Source organism: Pan paniscus, chromosome 7 (assembly GCF_029289425.2).
Source record: "Pan paniscus chromosome 7, NHGRI_mPanPan1-v2.0_pri, whole genome shotgun sequence".
NCBI lineage: Eukaryota > Metazoa > Chordata > Mammalia > Primates > Hominidae > Pan > Pan paniscus.
In genome coordinates this window covers 57,681,456-57,700,248 of record NC_073256.2, presented here as the reverse complement: position 1 = coordinate 57,700,248, position 18,793 = coordinate 57,681,456, and the positions used below count along the sequence as shown (strand labels likewise).

General features: G+C 39.6%; 1 protein-coding gene across 7 annotated transcripts in view; it reads right to left on the bottom strand.

Annotated features, from left to right (window-relative positions):
• The window catches only part of ADAM32 (ADAM metallopeptidase domain 32), a 185,350-nt gene that overhangs the window by 153,172 nt on the left and 13,385 nt on the right, over window positions 1-18,793 (bottom strand). The window lies entirely within an intron of this gene.

Below are 18,793 nucleotides of genomic sequence, written 5' to 3'. Positions count from 1 at the left end.
GACAATATAGGCTTAAAGACAAGAAATATTATCAGAAAGAAAGAAGGACGTTTCACAACAGTAAAATCATCACTGCATCCCAAAGACATAAAAATTGTAAGTGCACACACATTAAATACCAAGCCTCAAAATACATGAAAGAACAACTGACAGAACTGAAAGGAGAAATAGACAATTCAATAATCATATTTGGAAACTTAAGTACTCCACTCACAATAATGGAGAGAACAACTAGACAAAAAAATCAACAAGCACAAAAAAATCTTTGAATGAAACTACTGACAGTCTCATTCTGTCAACCAGACCGGAGTGCTGTGGCACAATCTCAGCTCACTGCAGGCTCTAACTTCTGGACTCAAGTGATACTCCCATCTCAGCCTCCCAGGTAGCTGGGACTACAGGCATGTGCCACCATGGCTGGCTATTTTTTTATTTTTTATTTTTTGGAGAGATGAGATCTCACTATGTTGCCCAGGCTGGTCTCAAACTCCTGGCCTCAAGAGATCCTCCTGGCCAGGCACAGTGGCTCATGCCTGTAATCCCAGCACTTTAGGAGGCCGAGGCGGGCAGATCACGAGGTCAGGAGATCGAGACCATCCTGGCTAACACGGTGAAACCCCCTCTCTACTAAAAATACAAAAAATTAGCTGGGCGTGGTGGCGGGCGCCTGTAGTCCCAGCTACTTGGGAGGCTGAGGCAGGAGAATGGTGTGAACCCGGGAGGTGGAGCTTGCAGTGAGCCGAGATCACACCACTGCACTCCAGCCTGGGCAACAGAGCAAGACTCTGTCTCAAAAAAAAAAAAAAAAGACATCCTCCTGCCTCAGTCTCCCAAAATGCCGGGATTATAGGCATGATAAATGAAACTATTAGCCAACACAAGCTAACTGACTACTAACCCAACAACTGCAGAATTCATATTCTTTTCAAGTGCATAATTAATATTCTTCATGATTGACCATATTCTAGGCCACAAAAAAGTCTCAGAAAATAAAACTGAAGTCACAAAAGTACACTTTTTGCTTCAATTGAATTAAATTAGAATCAACAAGAGACAAAACCTAGGAAATCCTCAAAAATTTGAAAATTTAAAAACACACTTCTAAATAACCCATGAATCAAAAAAATTGCAAAGACGAGGAGGAGCCAAGATGGCCGAATAGGAACAGCTCCGGTCTACAGCTCCCAGCGTGAGCGACGGAGAAGACGGGTGATTTCTGCATTTCCATCTGAGGTACCGGGTTCATCTCACTAGGGAGTGCCAGACAGTGGGCGCAGGCCAGTGGGTGCGCGCACCGTGCGTGAGCCGAAGCAGGGAGAGGCATTGCCTCACCTGGGAAGCGCAAGGGGTCAGGGAGTTCCCTTTCCGAGTCAAAGAAAGGGGTGACGGACGCACCTGGAAAATCGGGTCACTCCCACCCGAATATTGCGCTTTTCAGACCGGCTTAAAAAACGGTGCACCACGAGACTATATCCCACACCTGGCTCGGAGGGTCCTACGCCCACGGAGTCTCGCTGATTGCTAGCACAGCAGTCTGAGATCAAACTGCAAGGCGGCAGCGAGGCTGGGGGAGGGGCGCCCGCCATTGCCCAGGCTTGATTAGGTAAACAAAGCAGCCGGGAGCTCCAACTGGGTGGAGCCCACCACAGCTCAAGGAGGCCTGCCAGCCTCTGTAGGCTCCACCTCTGGGGGCAGGGCACAGACAAACAAAAAGACAGCAGTAACCTCTGCAGACTTAAACGTCCCTGTCTGACAGCTTTGAAGAGAGCAGTGGTTCTCCCAGCACGCAGCTGGAGATCTGAGAACGGGCAGACTGCCTCCTCAAGTGGGTCCCTGACCCCTGACCCCCGAGCAGCCTAACTGGCAGGCACCCCCCAGCAGGGGCACACTGACACCTCACACGGCAGGGTATTCCAACAGACCTGCAGCTGAGGGTCCTGTCTGTTAGAAGGAAAACTAACAAACAGAAAGGACATCCACACCGAAAACCCATCTGTACATCACCATCATCAAAGACCAAAAGCAGATAAAACCACAAAGATGGGGAAAAAACAGAACAGAAAAACTGGAAACTCTAAAATGCAGAGCGCCTCTCCTCCTCCAAAGGAACGCAGTTCCTCACCAGCAACGGAACAAAGCTGGATGAAGAATGATTTTGACGAGCTGAGAGAGGAAGGCTTCAGACGATCAAATTACTCTGAGCTACGGGAGGACATTCAAACCAAAGGCAAAGAAGTTGAAAACTTTGAAAAAAATTTAGAAGAATGTATAACTAGAATAACCAACACAGAGAAGTGCTTAAAGGAGCTGATGGAACTGAAAACCAAGGCTCAAGAACTACGTGAAGAATGCAGAAGCCTCAGGAGCCGATGCGATCAACTGGAAGAAAGGGTATCAGCAATGGAAGATGAAACGAATGAAATGAAGCGAGAAGGGAAGTTTAGAGAAAAAAGAATAAAAAGAAATGAGCAAAGCCTCCAAGAAATATAGGACTATGTGAAAAGACCAAATCTACGTCTGATTGGTGTACCTGAAAGTGATGCGGAGAATGGAACCAAGTTGGAAAACACTCTGCAGGATATTATCCAGGAGAACTTCCCCAATCTAGCAAGGCAGGCCAACGTTCAGATTCAGGAAATACAGAGAATGCCACAAAGATACTCCTCGAGAAGAGCAACTCCAAGACACATAATTGTCAGATTCACCAAAGTTGAAATGAAGGGAAAAATGTTAAGGGCAGCCAGAGAGAAAGGTCGGGTTACACTCAAAGGGAAGCCCATCAGACTAACAGCGGATCTCTCGGCAGAAACCCTACAAGCCAGAAGAGAGTGGGGGCCAATATTCAACATTCTTAAAGAAAAGAATTTTCAACCCAGAATTTCATATCCAGCCAAACTAAGCTTCATAAGTGAAGGAGAAATAAAATTCTTTACAGACAAGCAAATGCTGAGAGATTTTGTCACCACCAGGCCTGCCCTAAAAGAGCTCCTGAAGGAAGCGCTAAACATGGAAAGAAACAACCGGTACCAGCTGCTGCAAAATCATGCCAAAATGTAAAGACCATCGAGACTAGGAAGAAACTGCATCAACTAACGAACAAAATCACCAGCTAACATCATAATGACAGGATCAAATTCACACATAACAATATTAACTTTAAATGTAAATGGACTAAATTCTCCAATTAAAAGACACAGACTGGCAAGTTGGATAAAGAGTCAAGACCCATCAGTGTGCTGTATTCAGGAAACCCATCTCACATGCACAGACACACATAGGCTCAAAATAAAAGGATGGAGGAAGATCTACCAAGCAAATGGAAAACAAAAAAAGGCAGGGGTTGCAATCCTAGTCTCTGATAAAACAGACTTTAAACCAACAAAGATCAAAAGAGACAAAGAAGGCCATTACATAATGGTAAAGGGATCAATTCAACAAGAGGAGCTAACTATCCTAAATATATATGCACCCAATACAGGAGCACCCAGATTCATAAAGCAAGTCCTGAGTGACGTACAAAGAGACTTAGACTCCCACACATTAATAATGGGAGACTTTAACACCCCACTGTCAACATTAGACAGATCAACGAGACAGAAAGTCAACAAGGATACCCAGGAATTGAACTCAGCTCTGCACCAAGCAGACCTAATAGACATCTACAGAACTCTCCACCCCAAATCAACAGAGTATACATTTTTTTCAGCACCACACCACACCTATTCCAAAATTGACCACATAGTTGGAAGTAAAGCTCTCCTCAGCAAATGTAAAAGAACAGAAATTATAACAAACTATCTCTCAGACCACAGTGCAATCAAACTAGAACTCAGGATTAAGAATCTCACTCAAAGCCGCTCAACTACATGGAAACTGAACAACCTGCTCCTGAATGACTACTGGGTACATAACGAAATGAAGGCAGAAATAAAGATGTTCTTTGAAACCAACAAGAACAAAGACACAACATACCAGAATCTCTGGGACGCATTCAAAGCAGTGTGTAGAGGGAAATTTATAGCACTAAATGCCCACAAGAGAAAGCAGGAAAGATCCAAAATTGACACCCTGACATCACAATTAAAAGAACTAGAAAAGCAAGAGCAAACACATCCAAAAGCTAGCAGAAGGCAAGAAATAACTAAAATCAGAGCAGAACTGAAGGAAATAGAGACACAAAAAACCCTTCAAAAAATCAATGAATCCAGGAGCTGGTTTTTTGAAAGGATCAACAAAATTGATAGACCACTAGCAAGACTAATAAAGAAAAAAAGAGAGAAGAATCAAATAGACACAATAAAAAATGATAAAGGGGATATCACCACCGATCCCACAGAAATACAAACTACCATCAGAGAATACTACAAACACCTCTACGCAAATAAACTAGAAAATCTAGAAGAAATGGATACATTCCTCGACACATACACTCTCCCAAGACTAAACCAGGAAGAAGTTGAATCTCTGAATAGACCAATAACAGGAGCTGAAATTGTGGCAATAATCAATAGTTTACCAACCAAAAAGAGTCCAGGACCAGATGGATTCACAGCCAAATTCTACCAGAGGTACAAGGAGGAACTGGTACCATTCCTTCTGAAACTATTCCAATCAACAGAAAAAGAGGGAATCCTCCCTAACTCATTTTATGAGGCCAGCATCATTCTGATACCAAAGCCGGGCAGAGACACAACCAAAAAAGAGAATTTTAGACCAATATCCTTGATGAACATTGATGCAAAAATCCTCAATAAAATACTGGCAAACCAAATCCAGCAGCACATCAAAAAGCTTATCCACCATGATCAAGTGGGCTTCATCCCTGGGATGCAAGGCTGGTTCAATATACGCAAATCAATAAATGTAATCCAGCATATAAACAGAGCCAAAGACAAAAACCACATCATTATCTCAATAGATGCAGAAAAAGCCTTTGACAAAATTCAACAACCCTTCATGCTAAAAAACTCTCAATAAATTAGGTATTGATGGGACGTATTTCAAAATAATAAGAGCTATCTATGACAAACCCACAGCCAATATCATACTGAATGGGCAAAAACTGGAAGCATTCCCTTTGAAAACTGGCACAAGACAGGGATGCCCTCTCTCACCACTCCTATTCAACATACTGTTGGAAGTTCTGCCCAGGGCAATCAGGCAGGAGAAGGAAATAAAGGGTATTCAATTAGGAAAAGAGGAAGTCAAATTGTCCCTGTTTGCAGATGACATGATTGTACATCTAGAAAACCCCATTGTCTCAGCCCAAAATCTCCTTAAGCTGATAAGCAACTTCAGCAAAGTCTCAGGATACAAAATCAATGTACAAAAATCACAAGCATTCCTATACACCAACAACAGACAAACAGAGAGCCAAATCATGAGTGAACTCCCATTCACAATTGCTTCAAAGAGAATAAAATACCTAGGAATCAAACTTACAAGGGATGTGAAGGACCTCTTCAAGGAGAACTACAAACCACTGCTCAACGAAATAAAAGAGGATACAAACAAATGGAAGAACATTCCATGCTCATGGGTAGGAAGAATCAATATCGTGAAAATGGCCATACTGCCCAAGGTAATTTACAGATTCAATGCCATCCCCATCAAGCTACCAATGACTTTCTTCACAGAATTGGAAAAAAATACTTTAAAGTTCATATGGAACCAAAAAAGAACCCGCATCGCCAAGTCAATCCTAAGCCAAAAGAACAAAGCTGGAGGCATCACACTACCTGACTTCAAACTATACTACAAGGCTACAGTAACCAAAACAGCATGGTACTGGTACCAAAACAGAGATATAGATCAATGGAACAGAACAGAGCCCTCAGAAATAACGCCGCATACCTACAACTATCTGATCTTTGACAAACCTGAGAAAAACAAGCAATGGGGAAAGGATTCCCTATTTCATAAATGCTGCTGGGAAAACTGGCTAGCCATATGTAGAAAGCTGAAACTGGATCCCTTCCTTACAACTTATACAAAAATCAATTCAAGATGGATTAAAGATTTAAACGTTAGACCTAAAACCATAAAAACCCTAGAAGAAAACCTAGGCATTACCATTCAGGACATAGGCGTGGGCAAGGACTTCATGTCCAAAACACCAAAAGCAATGGCAACCAAAGCCAAAATTGACAAATGGGATCTAATTAAACTAAAGAGCTTCTGCACAGCAAAAGAAACTACCATCAGAGTGAACAGGCAACCTACAACATGGGAGAAAATTTTCGCAACCTACTCATCTGACAAAGGGCTAATATCCAGAATCTACAATGAACTCAAACAAATTTACAAGAAAAAAACAAACAACCCCATCAAAAAGTGGGCGAGGGACATGAACAGACACTTCTCAAAAGAAGACATTTATGCAGCCAAAAAACACATGAAAAAATGCTCATCATCACTGGCCATCAGAGAAATGCAAATCAAAACCACTATGAGATATCATCTCACACCAGTTAGAATGGCAATCATTAAAAAGTCAGGAAACAACAGGTGCTGGAGAGGATGTGGAGAAATAGGAACACTTTTACACTGTTGGTGGGACTGTAAACTAGTTCAACCATTGTGGAAGTCAGTGTGGCGATTCCTCAGGGATCTAGAACTAGAAATACCATTTGACCCAGCCATCCCATTACTGGGTATACACCCAAATGACTATAAATCATGCTGCTATAAAGACACATGCACACGTATGTTTATTGCGGCATTATTCACAATAGCAAAGACTTGGAACCAACCCAAATGTCCAACAATGATAGACTGGATTAAGAAAATGTGGCACATATACACCATGGAATACTATGCAGCCATAAAAAATGATGAGTTCATGTCCTTTGTAGGGACATGGATGAAATTGGAAACCATCATTCTCAGTAAACTATCGCAAGAACAAAAAACCAAACACCGCATATTCTCACTCATAGGTGGGAATTGAACAATGAGATCACATGGACACAGGAAGGGGAATATCACACTATGGGGACTGTGGTGGGGAGGGGGGAGTGGGGAGGGATAGCACTGGGAGATATACCTAATGCTAGATGACGAGTTAGTGGGTGCAGCGCACCAGCATGGCACATGTATACATATGTAACTAACCTGCACAATGTGCACATGTACCCTAAAACTTAAAGTATAATAAAAAAATAAAAATTTAAAAAAAAAAAAAAAGAAAAGAAAAAAAATTGCAAAGACAACTAGAAAATATTTTGACTGAATGAAAACAAAAACACACCATAGCATAATTTATGGAATCCAGCTAAAGCAATGCTTGTAGAGAGATGTGTGGCTTTAGGTACCTATGTAGAAAGAAAAGAAGAGAAGAGGAAGGTATCAAATCAGTAACTTAAATTTCCATCTTAAGACATTTAAACAATGATAACAAACTAACCAAAAGCAAGCAGAAATAACAAAAAAATTAAACCATAAATAAATGAAATGAAAACAGAAAAACAAAGAAAATCAATGAAACAATATTATTCTTTGAAAAGATCAACAAAATGGACAAACCTTTAACTAGACTGACGAAGAAAAATAAGAAATTACCAAAATAAGAAATAAAAAGGTACTTCTCTACTGTCCCTTAGAAATTTAAAGTATTATAAGAAAATGTAGGCAGGCAGATCACTTGACATCAGGAGTTCAAGACCAGCTGGGTCAACATGGTGAAACCCCATCTCTACTAAAAATACAAAAATTAGGTGAGCATGGTAGCAGGCACCTGTAATCCCAGTTACTTGGGAGGATGAGGCAGGAGAATCACTTGAACCTGGGAGGCTGAGGTTGCAGTGAGCCAAGACTGTGCCACTGCACTCCAGCCTGGGTGACAGAGTGAGACATTGTCTTGAAAAAAAAAAAAAAGGAAAAGTGATGTACAATTTTATGCCAACATATTGGATAACTTAGATAAAATTAATAAATTTCTAAAAAGAAACAAGTTACCAAACCTGAATAAAATCCAAATAGACCTATAACAAAGATTACACTCGTAATTATAAATCTTCCCAAAAAGAAAGGCCAAGGTGCAGATGAATTCAATGATGAATGCTATCAAATGTTTAAAGAAATAATATTAATCCTTCACAATTCTTTCAAAATATAGAGAAGAAACATTTCTAAATATAGTCTATGAGGTCAGAATTATGGTGGTTATACAATTATACAACAATTAAATCTAGACATTACAAAAAACAAACTATAGACCAATAGCCCTCTTGAAATATTAGCAGACAAATTCCAGTGACATATAAAAAGAATTATACACCATTTATCACAGAAATGCAAGAATGGTTTAACATCCAAAAATTAATTCATATGGTACACCACATCAATAAACTAAAGGAAGAAAAACACATGATCATTACAATAAATGTAGAAAAAGCATTTGAAAAACCCCAATAAACGTTTACAATAAAATTTGACAAATTTGGAATAGAAGGGAACCTCCTGAACATGATAAAGGCCTTTACAAAAACCTCACTAGTTAACAAGAAATTCAGTGTTAAAAGACTGAGTACTTTCTCCCAAGATAGAAACAAAGCAGAAATGTCCCCTCTTACCATTTCCATTCAACTAACTAAAGACATCTAGAAAGAAAAGGAAAATAAGGCATAAAACAGGATAATGCTGTATTTGCAGTGGCATGATCCTGTTTGTAGAAACTCCCAAAGAATCCACAAAAAAAAAAAAGACAAAAAAAAACGAGAACCAATGAACAAATTAGGTAAGGTGGCAAGACACATGATTAATAAACAAAAATCAATGTGTATATGTATTTCCATATATCAGAAACAATCTGAAAAATCAAATTAAAGGAGCATTTCAGTTCACAATAGCATGAAAAATAATAAAATACTTGATGATAAATTTACCAAAACAAGTGAAGGTCCTCCTGTGCATTAAAAATTACCAGATGAAGAACCAAGTATCCCCAGAATGAAGAACTGAGCATTCCCAGTCAAGAGATATTGGAGGCCAATATTCAACATTCTTATAGAAAAGAATTCCCAACATAGAATTTCATATCTGGCCAAACTAAGCTGCATAACTGAAGGAGAAATACGATTCTTTCCAGACAAGCAAATGCTGAGGGAAATCATCACCACCAGGCCTATCTTGGAATAATGCCTGAAGGAAGCACTAAATATGGAAACAAAAACCTGTTACCAGCCACTACAAAAACACTGAAGTACACAGACCAGTGACACTATGAAGCAACTGCATAAACAAGTCTGTAAAATAACCAGCTAGCATCATGATGACAGGATCAAATTCACACATAACAATACTAACATTAAATGTTAATGGGCTAAATGTCCCAATTAAAAGACACAGACTGGCAAGCTGGATAAAGAGCCAAGACCCATCAGTATGCTGTCTTTAAGAGACTATCTCAAGTGCAAAGACACATAGGCTCAAAATGAAGGGATGGAGGAAAATTTACCAAGCAAATAGAAAACAGAAAAGAGCAGAGGTTACAAACCTAGTTTCTGACAAAACAGACTATAAACCAACAAAGATAAAAAATGACAAAGAAGGGCATTACATAATGCTAAAGGGTTCAATTCAACAAGAAGAGCTAACTATCCTAAACATATATGCACCCAATACAGGCACAACCAGATTAATAAAGCAAGATCTTAGAGACCTACAAAGAGACTTAGACTCCCACAAAATAACAGTGGGAGACTTTAACACCACACTGTCAATATTAGACAGATCATCGAAACAGAAAATTAACAAAGATATATGGGACCTGAACTCAGCTCTGGATCAAGCAGACCTGATAGATATCTACAGAAATCTCAAGAATAAGAAATTCAGTCAAAACCACACAAGTACATGGACATTGAACAACCTGTTCCTGAATAACTGTTGTGAAAATAATCAAATCAAAGCAGAAATCAAGAAGTTATTTGAAACTAATGAGAACAAAGAGACAGCATACCAGAATCTCTGGAATGCAGCTAAAACAATTTTAAGAGGGAGATTTATAGCACTAAATGCCCACATCAAAAAGCTAGAAAGATCTCAAGTTAACAACCTAACATCACAACAAAAAGAACTAGAGAGCTAAGAGCAAACAAACCCCAAAGCTAGAAGAAGACAAGAAATAACCAAAATCAGGGCAGAACTGAAGGAGATAGAGATATGAAAAATCCTTCAAAAAATCAATAAATCCAGGAGCTGGTTTTTGGGGAAAAAAATAATAATATAGATAGACTACTAGCTTGACTAATAAAGAAGAAAAAGAGAGAAGATTCAAACACAATCAGACATGATACAGGGGATATCACCATTGACCCCACAGAAATACAAACAATCATCAGAGAATACTATAAACACCTCTATGCACATAAACTAGAAAATCTAGAAGAAATGGAAAAACTCCTGGCCACATACACCCTCCCAAGACTGAACCAGGAAGAAACTAAATCCCTGAATAGACCAATAACAAGTTCTGAAAGTGAGGCAGAAATAAATAGCCTACCAACCAAAAAAATCCCAGGACCAGATGGAATCAAAGTTGAATTCTACCAGAGGTAAAAAGAAGACAAAGAAAAGCTGGTACCATTTCTACTGAAACTATCTATACAGTTGAAAAGAAAGGGACTCCTCCCTAACTCATTTTATGAGGCCAGTATCATCCTGATACCAAAACCTGACAGAGATACAACAAAAAAAGAAAACTTCAGGCCAATATCCCTGATGAAAATCAGTGCAAAAATCCTGAATAAAATACTGGCAAACTGAATCCACCTGCATATCCAAAAGCTTATCCACCATGATCAAGTAGGCTTCATCCCCAGGATGCAAGGTTGGTTCAACATATGCAAATCAACAAGTGTGATTCATCACATACACAGAACTAAAGACAAAAACCACATGATTATCTCAATAGATGCAGAAAAGGCCTTTGATAAAATTCAAAATTGCTTCATGTTAAAAACCCTCAGTAAACTAGGTATTGAAAGAACATACCTCAAAATAATAAGAGCCATATATGACAAACCCACAGTCAGTATCATACTAAATGGGCAAAAGCTGGAAGCTTTTCCCTTGCAAACTGACACAAGACAAGGATGCACTGTCTCACTCCTATTCAATATAGTACTGGAAGTTCCAGCCAGGGCAATCAGGCAAGAGAAACAAATAAAGGATATTCAAATAGGAAGAAAGGAAGTCAAATTGTCCTTAAGATGACATGATCCTATATCTAGAAAACCCCATCCTCTCAGCCCAAAAGCTTCTTAGGCTAATAAGCAACTTCAGCAAAGTATCAGGATACAAAATCAATGTGCAAAAATCACTAGCATTCCTATACACCAACAATAGGCAAGCAGAGAACCAAGTCATCAATTAACTCCCATTCACAACTGCTACAGAAAGAATAAAATACCTAGGAATGCAGCTAACGAGGGAAGTGAAGGACCTCTTCAAGGAGAACTACAAACCACTCCTCAAAGAAATCAGAGAGGACACAAACAACTGGAAAAACATTGCATGCTCATGGATAGGAAGAATCAATATCATGAAAATGGTCATACTAATTTATGGCCTACCAAAAATAATTTATAGATTCCATGTTATTTCCATTACACTACCATTGACATTCTTCATAGAATTAGAAAAACTATTTTAAGATTCATATGGAACCAAAAAAGAGCCCAAAGAGCCCAAATAGCCAAGACCCGAACTCGAGCAAGAAGAACGAAGCTGAAGGCATCATGCTACATGACCTCAAACTACTACAAGGCTACAGTAACCAAAACAGCATGTTACTGGTACAAGAACAGACACATTGACCAACGGAACAGAATAGAGAACTCAGAAATAAGACCGCATGCCTACAACCATCTGATCTCTGACAAACCTGACAAACACAAGCAATGGGGAAAGGATTTCCTATTTAATAAGTGGTGCTAAGAGAACTGGCAAACCATATGCAAAAAATTTAAACTGGACTCCTTCCTTACACCCTATTCAAAAAGTAATTCAAGATGGATTAAAGACTTAAATGTAAAACCCAAAGTAATAAAAACTCTGTAAGAAAATCTAGGCAATACCATTCAGGACAAAGGTATGGATAAAGATTTCATGATGAAAACACCAAAAGCAATTGCAACAAAAATTAACAAATGGGATCTAATTAAACTAAAAAGCTTCTGTGGGGCAAAAGAAAGTATGTTCAGAGTGAACAGACAACCTACAGAATGGGAGAAATTTTTGCAATCTACTCACTGTACACTAAAAATTACCAGATGAAGAATCGAGTACCCCTAGGATGAAGAACTCATTCTAGCATCAATTCCAAGTTCGAAATTCCATCTAAATATCACTTAAATCAGGTATGGTTGAGATTCAAGTTATGATTCATCCTGAGGCAAAATTCCTCTCCAGTTGTGAACCTGTGAAACCAGACAAGTTACGTGCTTCCAAAACACAATAGTAGGACAGGCATAGAATAGCTATTCCCATGCCAACAAGGAGAAACCAGAAAAAAAGAAAGGAGTGACAATCCCAACAAAGTCCAAAACCTAGCAAGACAAATTCCATTAGATCTTAAGATCTGACAAACAACAAATATCCAGAGTTTACAAGGAACGTAAGCAAATTTGTAAGAAAAAAACAAAAAACTCCATTAAAAATTGGGCGAAGGATGTGAACAGACTCTTGCAGAAAGAAGACATACATGTGGCCAACAAACATATGAAAAAAACTCAACATCATTGCTCATTTGAGATACGCAAATCAAAACCACAATCAGATACTATCTTACACCAGTTAGAATGGTGATTATTAAAAAGTCATAAAACAACAGATACTGGCAATGTTGCAGAGAAAAAAGAACACTTTTACACTGTTGGGGGGAATGTAAATTAGTTCAACCATTGTGGAAGACAGTGTGGCAATTCCTCAAAGACCTAGAGGCAGAAATACCATTTGACCTAGCAATCCCTTTACTGGGTATATAACCAAAGGAATATAAACTATTCTATTGTAAAGATACATACACATGTATGTTTATTGCAGCAGTATTCACAATAGCAAAGACATGGAAGCAACCAAAATGCCCATCAACAATAGACTGGATAAAGAAAATGTAGTATATTGGCTGGGCGCGGTGGCTCATGCCTGTAATCCTAGCACTTTGGGAGGCCAAGGTGGTGGATCACAAGGTCAGGAGATCAAGACCATCCTGGCTAACACGGTGAAACCCTGTCTCTACTAAAAATACAAAAATTAGCTGGGCATGATGGCAGGTGCCTGTAGTCCCAGCTACTCGGGAGGCTGAGGCAGGAGAATGGCATGAACCCGGGAGGTGGAGCTTGCAGTGAGCAGAGATCACATCACTGCACTCCAGCCTGGTCGACAGAGCAAGACTCCATCTCAAAAATTAAAAAAAAAAAGAAAAAGAAAATGTGGTACATCTATACCATGGAATACTATGCAGTCATAAAAAGGAACAAGATCATGTCCTTTGCAGAGACATGGATAGAGTTGGAATCCATTATCCTCAGCAAACTAATGCAGGAACAGAAAACCAAACACTGCCCGTTCTCACTTATAAGTGGGAGCTGAATGATGAGAACATATGGACGCATAGTGGGGAACAACACACAATGGGCCCTGTCAGAGAGCTGGGGGAGGGAGAGCATTAGGAAGTATAGCTAATGGATGCTGAGCTTATACCTAGGTGATGGGATGATATGTGCAGCAACCCACCATGGCACACATTTACCTATATAACAAACCTGCACAACCTGTACATGCACCCCTGAACTTAAAATAAATGTTAAAGAAAAAAAAAAAAGAAGGCCAGGCACAGTGGCTCATGCCTGTAATCCCAGCACTTTGAGAGGCTGACGGAGGTGGATCACCTGAGGTCAGGATATCAAGACCAGCCTGGCCAACATGGCAAAACCCCGTCTCTACTAAAAATACAAAAATTAGCTGGGTGTCATGGCGTGTGCCTGTAATCCCAGCTACCTGGGAGGCTGAGGTAGGAGAATCACTTGAACACAGGAGGCAGAGGTTGCAGTGAGCCAAGATCGCGCCACTGCACTCTAGCCTGGGAGACAGAGTGAGACTCCAACTCAAACAAAAAAAAAAAAAAAGGAAAGAAAATTACCAAACTTTAATGACAGAAATTAAAGCTCTAAATAAATGAAGGTATCATACCTGTTCATAGATCAGAGCACTCAATATTGTAAAAAGAGCAATTCTCCCAAATTAATCGACACATATTAAATGTAATCTCTATCAAAATCCAAGCAGTTTTTCTTGTAAAAATGGGCATGCAATATGGGAAATGAATTTGGAGGGAACCACAGGGAAGAATGTTATGGATTGAATTGTGCCCCCCGACCAAATCCATATGTTGAAAACCAAACCCCCAGTGTGGAGACAGGACCTTTAAGGAGATAGAGTTAAATGTGATCATAGAGGTATTTTTAGTTGTTCTAAAAATATATATGGAAATAAAAAGGACTTAGAATAGTCAAAGCAATTTTGGAAAAGATGAATAATGAAGGATTTACACTACCCAATTCCAAATCTTGCCCTAAAATGCACAATAATCAAAGCAATGAGATCTTGGTGCAAAGAAAGCCAGCTAGATAAATGGCAAAGACATAAAAGTCCAGAAATAAACCTTTACATTTTTATTTACTTGATCTACAAAGGTATCAAAACAATTCAGTGGGGAAAGTATAGTCTTTTCTACAAACAGTGCTGGGAAAGTTGGATCCACAGGCAAAAAAAACTGAACCTATATCCTGACCTCACACCATATACAAAAGTTTACTCAAATTGGCTCATAGACTTATGAGCTAGTAGAAAACACAGAAGAAAATCTTTGTGAGCTTGGGTTAGGTAAAGACCTTACATTAGTCTGCTTAGGCTGCCATAATAAAATATTACAGGATGGTGACATTAACAACAGAAATTTTAGGACCAGGTGTGGTGGCTCATGCCTGTAATCCCAACACTTTGGGAGGCCAAGGTAGGCAGACCGCTTGAGGTCAGGAGTTCAAGACTAGCCTGGCCAACATGGCAAAACCCCATCTCTACCAAAAAATAGCCAAGCGTGGTGGCACATGCCTGTAATTCCAGCTACTTGGGAGGCTGATGCATGAGAATTGCTTGAACCTGGGAGTCAGAGGTTGCAGTGAGCCAAGATAGCACCACTGCACTCCAGCCTAGACAACAGAGGAAGACTCTGTCTCAAAACAAAAACAAAAACAGAAATGTTATTTTCTCACAGTTCTGGATGTTAGAAATCCAAGATAAATATGCTAGCAGGTTGGTTTCTGGTGAGGCCTCTCTTTACGGCATGTAGGTAGCTCTTTTCTCACTATGTTCTCACATGGCCTTTTTTCTGTGTATGCATGGAGACAGACAAGGACCTCTTGTATCTCTTCCTCTTCTTATAAGGACACCAGTCCAATCAGATTAAGGTCACACCTCTATGATCACATTTAACTCTATCTCCTTAAAGGTCCTATCTCCATACTGGGAGTTTGGTTTTCAACATATGGATTTGGCGGGGGACACAATTCAATTCATAACATTCTTCCCTATGGTGCGCCCCCCAAATTCATTTCCTTCTTGCATGGAAAAGCCCCAAAGCCTTAACTCATTCTAGCATCAATTCCAAGTTCAAAATTTCATCTAAATATCACTTAAATCAGGTATGGTTGAGATACAAGTTATGACTCATCCTGAGGCAAAATTCCTCTCCAGTTGTGAACCTGTGAAACCAGACAAGTTATGTGCTTCCAAAATACAATAGTAGAACAGGCATAGAATAGCTATTCCCATGCCAACAAGGAGAAACCAGAAAAAAAGAAAGGGGTGACAATCCCAACAAAGTCCAAAACCTAGCAAGACAAATTCCGTTAGATCTTAAGGTTCAAGAATACTCTTCTTTGACAGGATGCTCTACCCTGCTGGGCCCACTTGGACAGCAACTCTCCCATGGCCCTAGGGACTGGCCCCATCCCCTCAGCTCTGTAAAGCGGCTCTGCCCCCACAGCTCTGGGTGACAGCCTTGTTCCTGGGGTAATAAACAGTGACATCCTAGACTACTGAAACCAAGGAGGTGGCCCCACTCTCTGAAACCAAAGAGAATGCAGCCTTGCCTCCTGGGCCTGTAGCAGGAGTGGCAGCCCTGATGATCTCTGAATTGCTTTCAGGGTCATTCTTCTCTTTTTCTTTTTTTATTATACTTTAAGTTCTGGAGTACATGTGCAGAACGTGCAGGTTTGTTACATAGGTATGCACGTGCCATGGTGGTTTGCTGCACCCATCAACCCGTCATCTACATTAGATATTTCTCCTAATGCTCTCCCTCCCCTAGCCCTCCACCCACCGACTGCCCCCGGTGTGTGATGTTCCCCTCCCTGTGTCCATGTGTTCTCATTGCTCGACTCCTACTTATGAGTGAGAACATGCGGTGTTTGTGAAGAATGATGCATGTTTGAAGCCAGACAACTCTATCGTCCTATCCTATAGAATCCCAGAAGTTAAACAGCCTTCCTTCATTCTATCCAATTTTCTCTGTTCCCTTTAGTTCCAGCTGGCAGTGTTTCTGCTGATGTAATCCCGTCTCTGATCCTGGCTTCACTTGACATGGCAGATTAAATCATGAGGAATCTTTTTATTGTCTGATTGTCCAGCTACACCTTTGGTGTTCTTTCTAAAACATCATTTCTCATTTTAAAAAATACAAAGTAGGCTGAAAATTTCTCAAATCTTCAAGTTCTTGTTCCTTTTTGCTAAATAATTCCTTCCATTTACCTCTCTTCTCTTGCATTTTGCATTTTCTATAAGCAGTGATGACAAAACAAGCCACATCTTCAGCATTTTGCTTAGAAATCTCCCCAGCTAAATACCCAAGGTTTTCCCCCACAATTTCTACCTTCTACAAAAGACTAGAACACAATTCAGCCAAGTTCTTTGCCACTTTTTAACAAGGATCTCCTTTCCTCCAGTCTCCAATAACATTTCTTATTTCTATCTGTGACCTCACTAGAAACACTTTTTTTTTTTTTTTGAGACGGAGTCTTGCTCTGTCACCCAGGCTAATGTGCAGTGGCCCAATCTCGGCTCACTGCAACCTCTGCCTCCTGGGTTCAAGCAATTCTCCTGCCTCAGCCTCCCGAGTAGCTGGGACTACAGGTGCCTGCCACCACGTCCAGCTAATTTTTGTATTTTTAGTAGAGACAGGGTTTCACCATGTTACCCAGGTTGGTCTTGAACTCCTGACCTCAGGTAATCTGCCCACGTCAGCCTCCCAAAGTGCTAGGATTACAGGTGTGAGCCACCGTGCCCGGCCCAGAAACACCTTTAATGTTCATATTTCTATCAGTTCTATTCTGTTCATAATGATATGTATATTCCCTAAGACTATAAAAGCTTTCTCTATAAGTCTTTTCTTTCTGATCCTTCATTAGGATTACCTTTAGCATCCATATTTCTACCAACAGTCCCTTCAAGGCAATCTAGGCTTCTTCTTAGCATGTACTTCACCAGTCTTCTAGCCTCTACCCTTCACTCAGTTCCAAATCCACTTCAACATTTTTAGGTATTTGTTACAGCAGCACCCCACTTCACAATACCAAAATCGGATTACTCTGCTCAAGCTACCCAAACAAAATGCCACAGACAAGGTGGCTTAACCAACAAAAATGTATTTTCTCACAGTTCTGGAGGCTGGAAGTCCAAGATCAAGGTGCCAACAGGGCTGATTTCTGGTGAGGCCTCTCCTCTTGGCTTGCAGACAGCTGCCTTCTTGTTGTATCCTTTCATGACCTTCAGTTTGTATGCATGAACCCCTAGTATATTTCCTCTTCTTATAAGTACATCAGTCCTATTAGATTAATTAAAGCCCTACCCTTGTGACAGCATATAACCTTAATTACCTCCATAAGGCCCTTGACCTCATGTAACCTTAATTACCTCCATAAGGCCCTATCTCCAAATATAGTCACATTAGGGGTTAGGGATTCAACATATGAATTTTGAGGGGCCACAGTTCAGTCCATAACAGAGTTCTTAGATACAAAACCAAAAACAAGATCCATATAAAGAAAATTTGATAAACTGAATGTCATCAAAATTGAAAATGTTTGTGTTTGAAAAAACACCACTGAGAAAAATGAAAAAGCAAGCCAGAAATTGGGAGAAAATAATTCCAAATAGAGAACTTGTGTCCAGAATATATAATGAATTCATAGAACTCAAAAATAAATAAACAACTAAATTTTAAAACAGGAGAATAATTTGAGTAGACATTCCACAGAAAAGGCATATAAATGGCTATTAGGCTCATGAAAAATACTCAGCATAATTATTCATTAAAGAAATGCAAATTGAAGCCACAATTACATACCACTACACTCCCACTACAATAGCTTTAATCTGAAAGACAGAAAACGTCAAATGTTCACAAGTATGTGAAAAAACTGGAACACTCAAAAATTGCTGATGTGACATGTAAATTGGTACAGTCACTATGGAAAACAGTGTAGCAGTTTCTAAAAATGTTAAACACAAACTTATCATGTGCCCAGCAATTTCACTCCTAAGAATCTACCCAAGGGAAAATATATGTCCATACATGAATGTTCATAAAAGAATTATTCATAATACTCAATATCAGAAAACAATCCAAAGTCCATCAACTGGAGAATGAGAATGGATAAGCAAAATGTGGTATATCCACATATAAGATATAAAAATTAATAACCTGATAAATGCTACAAAATGGATAATC